The 15,535-nt window shown below is 34.9% G+C and overlaps 2 pseudogenes; one reads left to right on the forward strand and one right to left on the reverse strand.

Annotated features, from left to right (window-relative positions):
* Positions 1-1,511: 1,511 nt before the first annotated feature.
* LOC120141996 lies at positions 1,512-7,945 on the forward strand (annotated as a pseudogene).
* A 643-nt stretch (positions 7,946-8,588) lies between these two features.
* Positions 8,589-13,154, reverse strand: LOC120142138 (annotated as a pseudogene).
* Between the last annotated feature and the right edge of the window lie 2,381 nt (positions 13,155-15,535).

Consider the following 15,535-nt stretch of genomic DNA (forward strand, 5'->3'; position numbering starts at 1 on the left):
AAATTTTTTTTTCCAGAACTTACGTATGATTTAGGTAATAAACATGTTTTGGTACCTAGACTATCATTTTTTTTCCAAAGCTTAACAACGAGATACTAAAATAAAATAAAAACTAAACTTTAGGTATAGTTTTGAAAAAAATTAAATGTTTAGTTACTAAAATGGATTAAAATTGATAGTTTATATACTAAATGCGTAGTTTACCCTTATTATTATTATCAGGGGTAAACTACACTATTAACCACCAAACTTTAAGTTGTATTTCAATTTTAGAATTAAACTTTAAAACACTTTAATTTTACCAATACATTTAGTTTGTATTTCAATTATGGTATTAGATCGTTAAATTGTTAATAGTTTGATGATATGACTTTTTTTCTTTGTTTTTCTACATTAGAATCTTTTGGCTATCATCGTTAATTAATCATTGTCTATCATCAATCATCGTTACGAAAAGAATGATATTAAAATATTTGTATTTCATTCATTTATCTTATATTTGGGTTAGTTTTTTTACAAAATTCGTTCAAAATCGATGAAAAATTATCTAAAATTTTTATGTTCTAATGCTCCTATATACTCTGATGAGACTAATTTCAAGGTATATTATTCATTTTCTCGAAATAATACTTTTTACCATTCAATTTTCGAACAAACACTTCATACTCTTTGAAATTCTAGAGATCCTCCAAACCTTAAAAATAATAGATTTTTTGTGTTTAATTTCATGATTTTTAAATAGATTTTAGAAAACTCTAATTTGATAGAGTGACAACCGACGATGAAACTAGTTCATTGATATCTAGTGTGATCATAAAAAAATATTAAAAAAATTACATATTTTCAAATTATAGTTGAAAATGAGCGAAAAGAATCCTAAAAGAAGATGAGATGAAATAATAAATATTATTTTTTATTTTTTACATGAGCATATGTAAGCTTTAAGATCAATATTAAACTATCATGTTATCATATTATTAATGGTTTAACAATCCATTGTCCTAATTAAAACATCGATTAAAATACAATGTTAAAATTGAAATATTTTAAAATTTAGGATAAATTACACATTTAGTATATAAATTATTACTTTTATTTCGTTTTATTACTTAAACTTTATTTTTTTTTTAAATTATATCTAACGTTTAGTTTAAATTTCAATTTGGTACTGTCGTTAAAAACTTAACGGTGATGTTGACGTGTTACAATTAGATAATGTTACGTCATCATTGAAAAAATAAAAAATATCACGTCAGTAGTTCTGTTAATTTTTAACTGCGGGTACCAAATTGAAACCTAAACTAAACTAAACATTATATATAATTTTTAAAAAATAAAGTTTAAGTACTAAAACAAAATAAAAATAGTAATTTAAGTATTAGACGTGTAGTTGATCCTAAATTTTAATACTGGAATTGATACACAACCAGAGACTAATGGTGTAATTTACTCTTATTATTATTATAAGGAGAGAGCTCATAAATCGTCGCCATTTGGAGTTTGATCAAAATCTCGCTCGCTCTCCACTTTAAAAGTTACAGCTCTGAACTTATAGTTGCCATTAGAATTTCCTTTTAACTCGCCGGCATTTATTTATACTGTAAGTTTCCTCTTAATAATATTCATCGCCGATTCCATTTCTTTAATTTTTAGAAACTCTAAATCTGTTTATTCCGATCCAAATAGATATACATTTTTTCATTCACATCTTTGCTGATTTTCATTTATCTCTTCTTTTTACTCTGAAGAGGTAAAATAGCTTTTTCTTCTTCTTCCAAATCTGTGCATGGTTTACTCTCTTCATTTTGTTTCTATTTTATTCAAAAATTTGATCTTCTCTGACTGAATTAATGATACATTTGTGTCGTGTTAACTCATTGAGTTTCAGCTTTTCCTCAGTCGGTGAATGTACTTAAAAGTTTTAGATTCATTTAAGAAACGTATATGCATTTAAATCTTGAAGTAAACCACGTCATTTTCACGGAATCCGAGTTTGCTCAGTGTAGTTACACATTTCTTTGAATCGCAGAGTCGTTAGAGCTATCTGTAATGGAATCTACACAGCTGCAAAGAAGAGGAGGAGGAGGAGGATTGGTATCGCTATCACCATCGCAAACGCCACGTTCAAACGACAAATCGGTGCGAGATCTGCGATCAGCCGATTCCAATTCAAGCTCCAAACATGATAAAGATAAAGGCGTTAACGTTCAGGTTATTTTACGTTGCAGGTCAGTTTTCTCTTCTTTTTATTTTTATTTTCCAGTTAGTGTTTAGTTAAATGTATAAAATTAATAATGACAATATTCCCATTGTAGGCCACTGGGTGAAGATGAAGCGAGAATAAATACTCCGGTGGTGATATCGTGTAATGAAAGTAGAAGAGAAGTTTGTGCTGTACAGAGTATTGCTAATAAGCAAATTGATCGGACCTTTCTTTTTGACAAGGTTGTATTTTTGTTATAAATTTATTTTTTTTATGAGTGGAGGTTAAAATTTGTGTTATATTAAAATTAATTGTTTGGTTCTTGAGAAAATGTAGACTGATTTCAAAGTTGGGATTTTTTATTTTTTGGTTTTGAAAAAGGTAAAGAGGGCTTTGAAAATTCATGCGTCAATTTATAACGTTGGAGATTTCTTTTGTGTCAGGTCTTTGGTCCATCGTCTCAGCAAAAGGAGTTATTTGATCTAGCTGTGTCTCCAATTGTTAATGAAGTTCTTGAGGGTTACAATTGCACTATCTTTGCATATGGCCAGACGGGAACTGGAAAGACATACACAATGGAGGGAGGAGCAAGGAAAAAGGTACCTTTTTTTCTTTCTAGTTTGTTAAGGTTGCATTTGAAAAATAGTATAATTTGTGTGATAAAACATATATAAATGCAACATTCATTATTATTTTTCAAATTTATTGATTTTTATGTCTATTCTATATGCTTTTCATTCTTACAATTTAATTTATAAGATGAAATTTGAATTTTGAATACAAATTTTCATCTTCATGTTCTCAAACATATTATATATGAATTGCATGATCCTTTGCTTGCTTTCAGTTCTAAATGAAATTGTGATTTTATGCAGAATGGAGAATTCCCTAGTGATGCAGGTGTTATTCCAAGAGCTGTTAAACAAATTTTTTATATATTAGAAGCTCAGAATGCCGAATATAGTATGAAAGTTACGTTTCTAGAGCTTTACAATGAGGAAATAACAGATCTTCTGGCGCCAGAGGAAACTACAAAATTCATTGATGATAAAAGTAAGAAACCCATTGCTCTTATGGAAGATGGGAAAGGGGGAGTTTTTGTCAGGGGCCTGGAAGAAGAGATAGTAACAACTGCTAATGAAATTTACAAAATTTTGGAAAAAGGCTCTGCTAAAAGGCGTACAGCTGAAACTCTGCTTAACAAACAAAGTAGTCGTTCTCATTCTATATTTTCAATTACAATCCACATCAAGGAGTGTACTCCAGAGGGGGAAGAGATGATTAAATGCGGGAAGCTAAATCTTGTTGATCTTGCTGGTTCTGAGAATATTTCACGTTCTGGTGCAAGAGAGGTATTGTATTACCACCATCCTGAGTGTGACTTTTGCTTTGACAAATGTGTGGGATTGCTGAAGATTGAATGTATGTGCTACGAGTCTTATGCAGTCAAATGAAAAAAACTTGATGACTGAAGAGTGAATGTCTGCTATGAGTCTTATACAGTCAAATGAAAAAAATTCTCTATGTTGCACTCTCTTTTAGGACTGATTCAGTGTTGTATATGTTAGGACATTTGAACCTTTTAAGTGTTGATCCTAAGTAATTGACTCTTACAGGGCAGAGCAAGGGAAGCTGGAGAAATTAATAAAAGCTTGCTCACTCTTGGTCGTGTAATCAATGGCCTCGTTGAGCACTCTGGTCATGTACCTTATAGGTATGGGTTATCCAGATGAGAATTTCTCAATAGCATCTTGTTTTTGTTTGGATAAATAACATATATATATATTTGCAAACTGCAGAGATAGCAAACTAACAAGGCTACTGAGGGATTCCTTGGGAGGGAAAACAAAAACATGTATAATTGCCACCATATCACCATCCATCCATTGTCTGGAAGAAACACTCAGCACTTTAGATTACGCACATCGTGCCAAGAATATAAAAAACAAACCGGAGGTCAGCAGATTAGTCTTAAGAATCACCTTTTGTTTTTTTGTTTAGTTTTTATTGCTAATACTCTCACATTATAAGGTTGAATCATGTCTCATTTCTCTTTTGTACAAAGTTAAAATATTTGTTCTCTTCTTAACATGCTAAAATAATTGAAATTTGTTACTATTACAGATTAACCAGAAGATGATGAAATCTGCTTTAATAAAAGATTTATATTCTGAAATTGATCGGCTGAAGCAAGGTAGTTGACTATTCCTTAAATTTTTTTGCCAATAAACTCAATGAATCATCAATTGGTTCTTTTAAGTGATACTTTTTCCTTCCTTTTTTTTGACGTTTAATCAGAGGTGTACTCTGCAAGAGAAAAAAATGGAATTTACATTCCACGAGATCGTTTTCTCCAGGATGAAGCAGAGAAGAAGGTTGGATTCAAACCATATGGTTAACTGGTAGAATTGTTTGTCTCAAGTTTCATGGAGGATTGTATTTAGTTGTATTACTAAGAAATATTAACTTTTACCTCAGGCTATGGCTGAAAAAATAGAGCGCATGGAACTTGAATCAGAATCCAAGGAGAAGGTACATTGCTTCAAAATTATCCCTTTAGTTTTTTTTCCCTGATGTAGGGTTTAGAGGTCAAGCTAATTATTCTTTCTTTACTTTTCTGCAGCAAATTACTGAGCTTCAGGAACTTTACAATTCACAGCAGCTGTTGACTGCAGATTTAAGTGAGAAAACTTGAAAAGAAGGAGGTATCAGAGTATTGGATAGTTAACTTACAAATGCCAGATTGGCTCTTTCCTTGTCTTATACTGTGACAGAAGTGAACCATCTCTCTTTCCTTTTCTTTTTCTTTTTTTTTCCCAGAAAAAGCTTGAGGAAACTGAATATGAATTGTTTGATCTCGAAGATAAACATAGACAAGCAAATGCAACTATTAAAGAGAAGGACCTTTTTATATCTAATCTCCTTAAATCTGGTGAGTTGGAGGTTGCTTGTGGGCAACTTCTCTGGTCTGAGCAAATTTTCCCCTTTTCTTTTATCTCCCCTTTGATGGTTGTTTTGTCACTTGTATCTTTTTAGTTTGAATTCATGCTGTTTATTTAGTATTTTTTTCTGAAACTAAATATGGCCATTGCTGATTTTTCAGAGAAAACACTAGTTGACTGTGCTTTTGAACTCCGAGCAGAGCTCGAAAATGCTGCATCAGATGTCTCAGATTTGTTTGCCAAGATCGGTTAGTATCCTTCACACTGCACTTTGTTATAGAATGACTTGTTCCCTAAAGGATTTGTTTTTTCAATGCTGCTCGGCTTTCAGAAAGGAAGGATAAAATTGAGGATGGAAACAAAGCACTTATCCAAAAGTTCCAGTCCCAGTTGACCAATCAGCTTGATATCTTGCACAAGACTCTGGCAGCTTCCGTGACTCAACAAGAGCAGCAACTGAAACACATGGAGGAAGATATGCATTCATTTGTATCGACAAAGTCAGAGGTATGGTTTCAACCGCACATTTGAACATATTCAGGGGTTTGATGACTGCCTCTAATAGTTTATCCTGTGTACACCTGCAGGCTACAGAAAAACTTCGAGGAAGGTTAGGGAAATTGAAGAGCACGTATGGTTTGGGTGTTAAAGCACTGGACATTATAGCCTCAAAACTTGATGAAAATTTCATGTCAACCTTGGGTGAACTAAATTCTGAAGTTTCTAAGCACTCGCATGACCTTGAGGATGTAAGCAGTATTCTGTAGTTAAGTTTTCAAGTGGACCTTCCTTTTTTACTTCTTCTTCTTATGATGTTATTTGTACGGTTCAGCTATTCAAAGGTATTACTTACGAGGCTGAAGCGTTACTCAATGACCTTCAAAGTAGTCTTTACAAGCAGGAGGAGAAGCTAACTGTGTTTGCACGACAACAGCACGAGGTTCGTAAGTTATTGTGTCTCAGCTAATCAATAATTGAGAGGTGTTGGTACTAAGCTCTCTTCTTTCTATCTCATCTACAGGCACACTCCAGGGCAGTAGACAATGCAAGGTTAATTTCTAAAATAACAGCGAATTTCTTCGAGACTTTAGACATGCATGCATCCAAGCTGACCAAAATCGTGGAAGAAGCACAAATAATGAATGACAACAAATTGTCTGAATTTGAAAAGAAGTTTGAGGTACTTAATAGTTCTTAATTGCAACAAATTTGCTTTTCTTAGAGCTGGTAACCGTTAAGTTCAATTGAAATCTACAATACATGTAGGAATGCGCCGCTGATGAAGAGAAGCAATTGCTACAGAAGGTGGCGGAACTTCTTGCAGGTTCAAGTGCTAGGAAGAAAAAACTGGTAACCAAATATATAACTTCTAATCTCAACATTCTTATGAGCTGTGAGTTCTTGATCTGTGCTTGATAACTATTTTGGGAATAAATTCCTTTATTTCTTTCTTTTTAGGTCCAAATGGCAGTCCATGATCTCCGGGATAATGCATTCAACAAAACAAGTGAGCTACAGAAAGAAATGTCTACCATGCAAGAGTCCACTAATGTTGTTAAAAATGAATGGAATGTTCACATGGAAAGCACCGAATCCCACTATATTGAAGATACTTCTGCTGTCGAAAGAGGAAAGAAATATGCAAGAGGTTCTTCAAAACTGGTATGCGTTGGTTTTCCCTGGCATCAATTTTCCACTTCAAATGTTAATTTTTTAGTATGCACTGAACATGCAACAAAAATCTTGTTGCAGTATGAAGAAAGCAAAGACGAGTTCTAAGCAATGGAGGAATGCTCAGGAATCCCTTCTAGGTTTAGAAAAAAGTAACGTTGATTCGGTGGATTCCATTGTTAGGTAAGCTTTATTCTCTCAAAAGTGTTTTAGAAAATTTTCAGACATAGATCACTGATTTTTGTTATCTTTATTCAATTTAGGGGAGGGGTAGAAGCCAATCAGATTCTCCGAGATCAATTTCTGGCGCCGTGTCCACTGCCCTTGAAGATGTAGACACTGCAAACAACAGTTGCCTCACATCCATTGATCGTAAGTATCTAGATTCTCAAAAATAAGTTAATATAAGATATCCAGCTAGATTTGTTACTCCTTATCTGAACCTGATAAAAGGACAAAAAGAATAAACTGATGAACAAAAATACCGGCAGATTCATTACAACTTGACCAGGAAGCATGTGGGAACATGAACTCCATGATCTTGCCTTGTTGTGTGGAATTGAGGGAACTGAAGGGTGGTCACTACCACAAGACTGTAGAATCACAGAGAATGCAGGGAAATGTCTGGAGGAGGAATACATGGTAAGATAGTAGAAACCAGCAAAAGTATAGAAACAAGTGTGTGTGTGTGTGTTTTAATTTAATAAAACCGTCTTTTCCTTTTGTTTTTGGTTGGGAACTCAAAACCACAGGTGGACAAACCATCGTGTTCAACGCCGAGGAAGAGGGCATTTAACCTACCAAGCATGACTTCGATTGAGGAGCTTAAAACACCTCCATTTGAGGAATTATTGAAGGTGTTTTGGGAAGGAAAATCAGGAAAATTAGGCAATGGAGATATAAAACACGCATTGGGAGAATATGAAGCAGCATCAACAGCTCCCCAATTGAAAGATTCCAGACTTCCACTCACTGCTATTAACTAAAAGTGAATGGGAAAAGGTAGATAGTAATTAGTACAGTGGTAAGAAAGAAAGGTCTGTAGAGTGCAGATACATAACCATCGTACGTGTGACTGAAACGTCTTCCATTCATTGTTTGCTGAATGAATTCAAATGGAACATCAACATGCACTTAATTTTTATATATAATACAAAACACTGGGTTATTATTATTATTATTTGACCTCTACTTTTGGAATTTGAGGCAACTATTTCTTCTTCTTTATAAGACCGTTTAATAAATTTTAAATGTACTCGTTAATTATGATCAAATTAGACTTGATTATTAAAAAAAATTATGATCAAATAAACTTAATGAGACTTGATTATAGAATTTTCAAATGATAGTTTAATTGAGATGTATCTGATCGTGAAATTTCAAGTGATTTGTTTTTTTAAGTAATTTATATATATTATACATGATACAATATATTTTATGAAAATATAGTTATACAAATTACAACTAAACAATTAAATTTTAACCAAAAGATACTGAGTGCCATGGGTTTAACACAACAATACTCTTATTTGCAAAATAAGATGAAATCAATGGTTCGAATTATATAGGAAATAAAGCTGCTTTTGTAACCGAAACCTGCTCCAAGTAAATGAACATATAAAACAAAAACCTATGGGTAACGCATATTTACACGGGCACATTACAATGCCTAATTTGCCTCTCAGTCAGTGAGCGTATGAAATAATATTTGAAATTATCAAAACTATATACAAAAAAAAAATTAAAAAAAAAGTTCATATTTTTATGGGGATGAGTAGCAGAGTCGTGAAGTATATCCATCTGTAGATTCTGTACTCCAAAAAAAACGTATTATTGGCCCCTCACTACATCACTTTCTACTCCAAATTTTGTGCTAAGGTCACTAAATATGTAACCTTCCAATATATAAATACATACCTCGAGTGCCTTTTGCACTTCTACCCTTAGCTGTGCACTTTGCCCTGCATAAATGTCATCGTCAGAACCCAACAGGGTCAATGACAGGCACAAAAAGATACAACAGTCTTATTTTCATCTCTTTCCTCTGAAGTTGCAATTAGAAAAGCCATATGAGCGGTGTCACGGTACAGGAATTTATTGCTACAAGGTTTTATAGCCTTCTAAGTGCCACAACTAAATTCATAATTCAACATGTTCATAGTTAATATACCCAAAATATCCTAGGTTAAACTTGTGAGAAAAAATTATTAACCTCTAAAGCATCATCTTGTAGATATATGTAATACATACATGACACGTGCGTCCATCCTAACAGCTAAACACACAAACAACTAAACATCATAAATTTTCGCAGAAAAATTAAAAACTACCTGAAGTATTGATCATAATAAGTTTGCACCGAGGAGGCCAACTGAATTTTCTCTACCAAAAGTTTCATCGTCAAATTCTTCAATAGTGGAATTTTCTTGACATTGCAATTCGCTCTCTAGCGCAGGATTTAGGTCAGGAGGTTCACATGTCATTGGGTGATCCTGCTGAGTGTTACCCGCTCAGACCCATGACTGACGCTGCCATTATCCTCCACGTGTGATCTATTGCAACACTATCTCCATCTTTTTATCATCATTAATGCATGAAGGTTCGACATTAGGCGCTGAGCCTAATTCAAATTTCAACTGATCCCCAGTCCCAGGAGAAGCCACAGTTACAGCTACTTGATCAGATTGCTCAGCAGTATCTTTTTTTGGCCTCTTCCATTTCTTAGTATATGAGGTACCATCATCCTCAAAATCTTCTTCCTCTCTTTCTCTATGCAAATAAACCCACAATTTCCTCTCTCCATCATATTGTACACAAGGATAACGTTCATAGTGCAATCGGTCTAAGGCTCCACTAACAACCTGGTTTACTTGTGCATCAGAAACTTCTTCATCAAACTACTGAGAATCTCTTATCAAAGTACAAACATCTGCACGTTTTCCAATACTCCCAAGCAATCTGCCAGCAGCATCTCTCACAAGACAAAGAATCGGAACATGTGGTGGCTGATCACGTTTCAGCATAAAATGGTCTCGAGCCTTCGAAGTTGGCTTACCTCCACCTCTTCTCAAGGGAGCAACTATTTATTTTTGCCATCAGCAGCTGTGTAAGAGAAAGCCATTCAGGGATAGAATACCTAAGAAGCTCCTCCCTACGGAAATAAGCTCTCACTACTCAGAACTTGAGCTAATGGTATTAAGGCTTTTCTGAGCTTTTAGGTCTCGAAACCTTTCTTTCTCATCTAAATTGACTTGCATTAGTTCAAGCGGTGGTGCTGGAAGGCTCCCTATTTGTTGGAGGGTCTCTTGGCCATTTTTTAGCCAATCTGCAAATGAATCAACTAACTTGACAAGCATTTTTTTAGGAAGACCCCAGGCGTCAGGTGATGTCACTCCTCAATAGTCTCAAGATTGTTTGAGCTATGCATAACGGACCCACCCAAGACCAATTTTTCGTGGACTTTTCGTAGGCAACAAGTATCTTCTAACCTTTTGCCCTGAAGGTGCTGTTTTTGATGAGAAAAATTTCAGAACTCCCCAAACCAAATCCTGAAGAGGCTCTTGTGTCTCAAGGATACATGGATCTCCAAATTTAATGCCACACGGCTACAATATCATGAACAGAGAAAATGCACATTTTTTTTTGCACAAAATGATCTGAATTATTGGTAACTGTGTTGTCACTAGAGAGAATCCCATTCGGACCACCTTGTTGCTTTCCATTCTGCTCCTCTCTGGGTTTACCAACCTCTAAGAGATCTCGGGAAATGGAGCAGTCATTGTTGTGTGAACTGCAGAAAGAAGATGTATGATTGAGAATGAGAATCCAGTATGAATGGTAGGCATAATCAAAGTAAATGGCTTTTTTGTGGTTTGATTTCCATCTCCAAATATGTGGTTCTCAGTTCAGCACCATGAGGTTCAGATGGTTCCATATCTAAAGTAACAGTTTCAACCTCCAGTTTCTGTTTTCTTTTTTTCTTCAAGAAAGGGGAATTGTCAGTTTGCTGCTGAGGGTTAGGCTGCAAGTTACCATCTTCACCTCTTCCATTGAAATTTGCCATGTACTTCTTCCATTCCTCTTCTTTGTCAATGTGCTGTGCCCAAGCAATGAAGCTTTAGACATTTCACAGTGATCATATGCTTCAATGAACTGGCTTTTCTTCCCAGTTCTACCGAGGTTAAATTCATCTGCCAATGATTAGAGTTGCAGGCGAAGCATTCTCCTCATCAACAAGATAATTTTGCTGTGTCATAGAATGACCATAGGCAGGTTCACCTTTCAGCCTTTTCTCAGTAGGGTAGGCCCTTAACGAGGACTGTGTAACCCCTCGTAAATGACCACTCTTGCCCAACATGAAGCTTGCTTCCCTACCTCATCCAAAACTCTAGAACCAGAGTTATGCAAGGGACTGCTTTCACGCATCTTACCCTTCTGTTTTCTTTTTAAATAGAAGCTTTCTACTCCTGGGACATGCACATTTTCCTCAAGCTCCTTTAGGAGAAGTGATTCATTCCATAAAGAGGCCATCCATCCTTAGTAACTTTCTTCAAAGATTTTGTCTTTTCAGAATCAAGGGTAGAATACAATGAAGACAACCAAGGATCTTCTACAATTCCACTGGCATATGCAAACTTGCTTCTCATTAGATGTTTGCTCTCCTCCTCATCAAATTGCTCAGATGAGTCGGATTCGGTTTCTTCATTTCTAATAATGCTCTGCTACCTTTTGAAAGAGACATAACTGGTCCTCCGTTTTGCAAATAGTTCCCTCTGATCATCTCATGCGATGGTTTCATTCTACTGTCAGGGTGCAAGAATCGGTCATTCATCAGCGATGAGGAAGCTTTATAAGATTTAAAACTGAGATCAGGAGACTCTGGCCCTGATTTCCATTTCTTCTTCTAATATTCCAATCATTGATCTAACAGGAGAATCCACAGAGAAATCTTCTCCTTGTCTTGTATTTTGTCAAAACTGTTCATTACGCTCAGATAAGTCAACTCGACTCCCTTGCAAAGGCAGTGGAGGGGTTTGGCCTTTCATAGACTTTATCTTATCTCAACTCCAAATTGAGTATTGTTTCCATAATGCTGGACTTTTAGCAAAATAAGATGCTCTCCTATGAGGAGCTTTGAAGCATACACTTTTGCCTCAGGCAATTGATTCACATTTCTATTCCTAGCATAGGCTAATTCTTCCCCTTTTAAAGGTCATACTTCTTCCTTGCTCTCAATAAACCAGATTTGCCATCTTGCTACCATGCATAGCATTGCAGTTTCGTTGAATACCAGTTCCAAACATTGGGTCTTCAGCATCGTCTAACCTAATCCAATCCCTTTCCTTGAGTGCTGCTGACTCATATTTCTTTCGAGTAAGTGTTCCTGGCAACCATATGGCTCAGAATTCATATCCAACCAGAGTAAAAGCGGCTTCCGAACTCTTTTGAAAGGATATTTTGACACACCTGCCTTCAGTTTACCTTTGGATTCAGTCTCCTGTATTTGTTGGTTCCATCAGCTGTCTTCGTGAAGTGAATTCTAAATTTGGATCAATCTTAGTGCCAGAATGGCGACTGGATTTCTGTGAAGCATTCCAGTCTTAACCCTTTTGCTCCACAAATCATCAACCAAATCCTCTCTTTCAGATGATTCAGAACCCTTATCTTCCAACTTCTCAAACATCAAACTATTTTGACTTCTCATAATATTCAAAACACGAAGCCGCTCCTCATGTTGTATCCCCTACAATTAAGCAAAGCATCCCTTACTTCAAGAAGATTGACAACCATATTATTCTGACGCTTTCTCAAATGATGGTAATGTTGCCGCTTCCGAAAGAACTCAAACCCTCTCGATAAAGTGCAACCCTTGGCTCACATAATCCTCCTTTCAACATATCAAACAATTTCTTAATAGGACTCCCAAAGTGAAAATTATTACCCTTTAAGAGGTCAATCAAAGACCTCATAAATGAATCATGATCCATCAAAAAAACTAAGTGAGGCTAAACCTCTTCATCACTTAACACTCATTCCACACATCAAGAGACAAAATATCTTTCAATTCAGGAAGATCATATAACTCAAAAGGAACATAACAAGTCGAGTTACCACTTGACAAAATTCACCACTGGTTTCACCTAATTCCAATAAATCAAAGTCATAAGAACCTGCTCCTGAATCAGCACCATCAAATTCATCACCATCGTCATCGGAATCATCGGCAGAGCTTCTATGATGAAGCTCATTATCATCACTTGACATGGTCATTTCTCTACTACCAGCAAAAACTCAGAATCAAAGGGTGAAACTTTGAAATTACTCTTCTCAATTGCCATCATAACGGAAACTGTAAAGCACCAAACACAACAATTTCTAATCCTCAATTCTACCAATCTTTTTCCCAACAAATTAGTTTCAACGTTTCCGAGTAGAGCCAATTCATCAAAACCCTAAAAGGCGACAAATAAGGAAATAAATTATCAAATTTGAAATTACAAACTAAAACGAAAAGTGAAATACAGTTAAAAAATAAATCAAAATTAAATTGAAGAAAACGAATTGAAAGAAAAACGCACACATACCTCATTCGTAAGAACGTGAGGAATACAGAGGCGAAACTTGGAGTCGAGAAATTGAAGATTTGGAGATTTTTTTTCATTCTCTTTTTATAATTGAAGAAAAATATAGAGAGAACAAAAAATAAGAGAATTTGGTTAAATCTGGGAAACCATAAAGGGAGTTAAATAGGAAGGGGCAAATGGAGGGGAAGGGAAGAAGACGACGGTGCAGTGGAAAGATGTGACCGTGGGATGGAGATTGCATAAGAAAGACGAAAAAAGGCAAAGGTGGGGCGCGGGGTAGAGGAAAGAGAGAAGAAAAGCGAGTTGAAAGAAACCCGACTCGATTAGACTAGACTTGTTGAGTTGAGTTGAATTGGAGCGAAAGAGAGGAAGAGGAAGAGGAAGAGGAAGCAGAAAAGTATGCCATCTTTTTAGGAAGTTTCCCCCCTTGGATCTTCCCCGCTTTAGGCGTCATTTGCCTCTTCGACGTCGTTTAAGTCCATTTTTATTATATTTGCTGATTTTCATTTTTAAAAGTTTGCTTGGACTTGAATGGAAACTAATGTGGTGGCAGTTAAATAAGCGGTTATATTTGTCATAAAGTTTTATATTAATATATATTCCCTAAAAGTATTGCTGATGAACCCAACTTTTACAATATATTAACAATATTACTTTATTATATTTTTTAAATTAAATAAATTATGTCGATTGACATTATTACTTATATGTTACATTAGAAGACATAAGATCGAACATATTTAATGGTCAATATCTTTTGATTGATTATGTCTTAATTATTAGTATTTATTAAATTTTAATTCAAATGATGAAGAATGATATCAAAAACTTTATATAAAAAATTAGGACAAATTATAAATTTGATGGTCAAGCTAAAATTACACACCGTTAACTCAATCAGACATGTCGTCATAGCATTACCTTTAAATACAAACATGCATAAATTTAAAACGAGCAACATTTTTGAACTCACCCTACTCAACATCAATTTCAATTTTAGAAGTTATACGTCCGAAGATCAATGACATGTCATGACAAACTTCATAGTCTAAGACAAAAAATAGTAAACTAGAAAGTTTTTACATGAATCGTTAAATAAAATGAAATAGAATCTCTTAAGATAAATTGAAATTGAAACATTGAAAGTCGTAACTCAAAAATTGATAACTCTTCGCCTGGATTAATAAAGAGTGAATTGTGTAATCCCTTCAAAGAAGAACCGTTGATCCTAGTGTCATAGATTCCCGTTCGAAAACCTCTATTTTAGTCATTAAGATGCTCAGATTCTTGTCCAAAAAAATATGCTCACAGATACTCCACCGCTAGATCGATGCTAAGGACACTCGTGGACGTCTTAAAATGAGATGTCTCTGCCTATACGACAGAAGCTCGGGTAGAGGAATTATATTGTTTTTGTAGCTCTCTATCCAAATCAATAAAGAGTGAACCATCATGATCTTTCTGCTATTAAGAGCGTTAATATCATTGTAAATCCATTTGTAAATGTATAAGAGATACCTTTAGATGAGATGCTCCTTATTGGGATGTCAACCAGTAAGATGAATATATGACTCTGCCGAATGAATAAATGCTAAACTATCTAAACTTCTTACGGTCAGTTACCTTCATTTTTACAAGCATAGATGTCCCTGGGATTTCTCCTCTACTATATCATGCTAAAGAGGTCATAAGAATATCCGTGTTCGTTCAACGAAGCTCCCCAAATGCGATGTCTCGCGATAATGAGATGTAAACACAACGATCTCAATTCAAAATAGAAAGAATGAACTGTTAGTCAGAAAGAAATGATACAAAAGACATTAAAAATTATAATAAACAACTCTAAAAATACACTGCTTTATAATGTTTTCTTCTGACCAATGGGACAAGTGTTATACCTCTTTATTGAGATGACTTATGACACATTGTATCCTTCTTCCATTTACAATGTTAAGATGAATCTTGATCCCTTTGTTCGTCGACTTGTTTGCACAATGAGATATGCCTTATTGGGATGCCTCTATTCAAACACAAATCAGATATTTCACCCTAAAAATATTGAGATGCTTCCATCGAAATACTTCTATTTAGGTAAAGTTAAAATGTTCTTAGTCATACCATAATCGCTCACTTTA

The sequence above is a fragment of the Hibiscus syriacus genome, unplaced genomic scaffold (assembly GCF_006381635.1).
Source record: "Hibiscus syriacus cultivar Baekdansim isolate YM2019G1 unplaced genomic scaffold, ASM638163v2 tig00110819_pilon, whole genome shotgun sequence".
NCBI lineage: Eukaryota > Viridiplantae > Streptophyta > Magnoliopsida > Malvales > Malvaceae > Hibiscus > Hibiscus syriacus.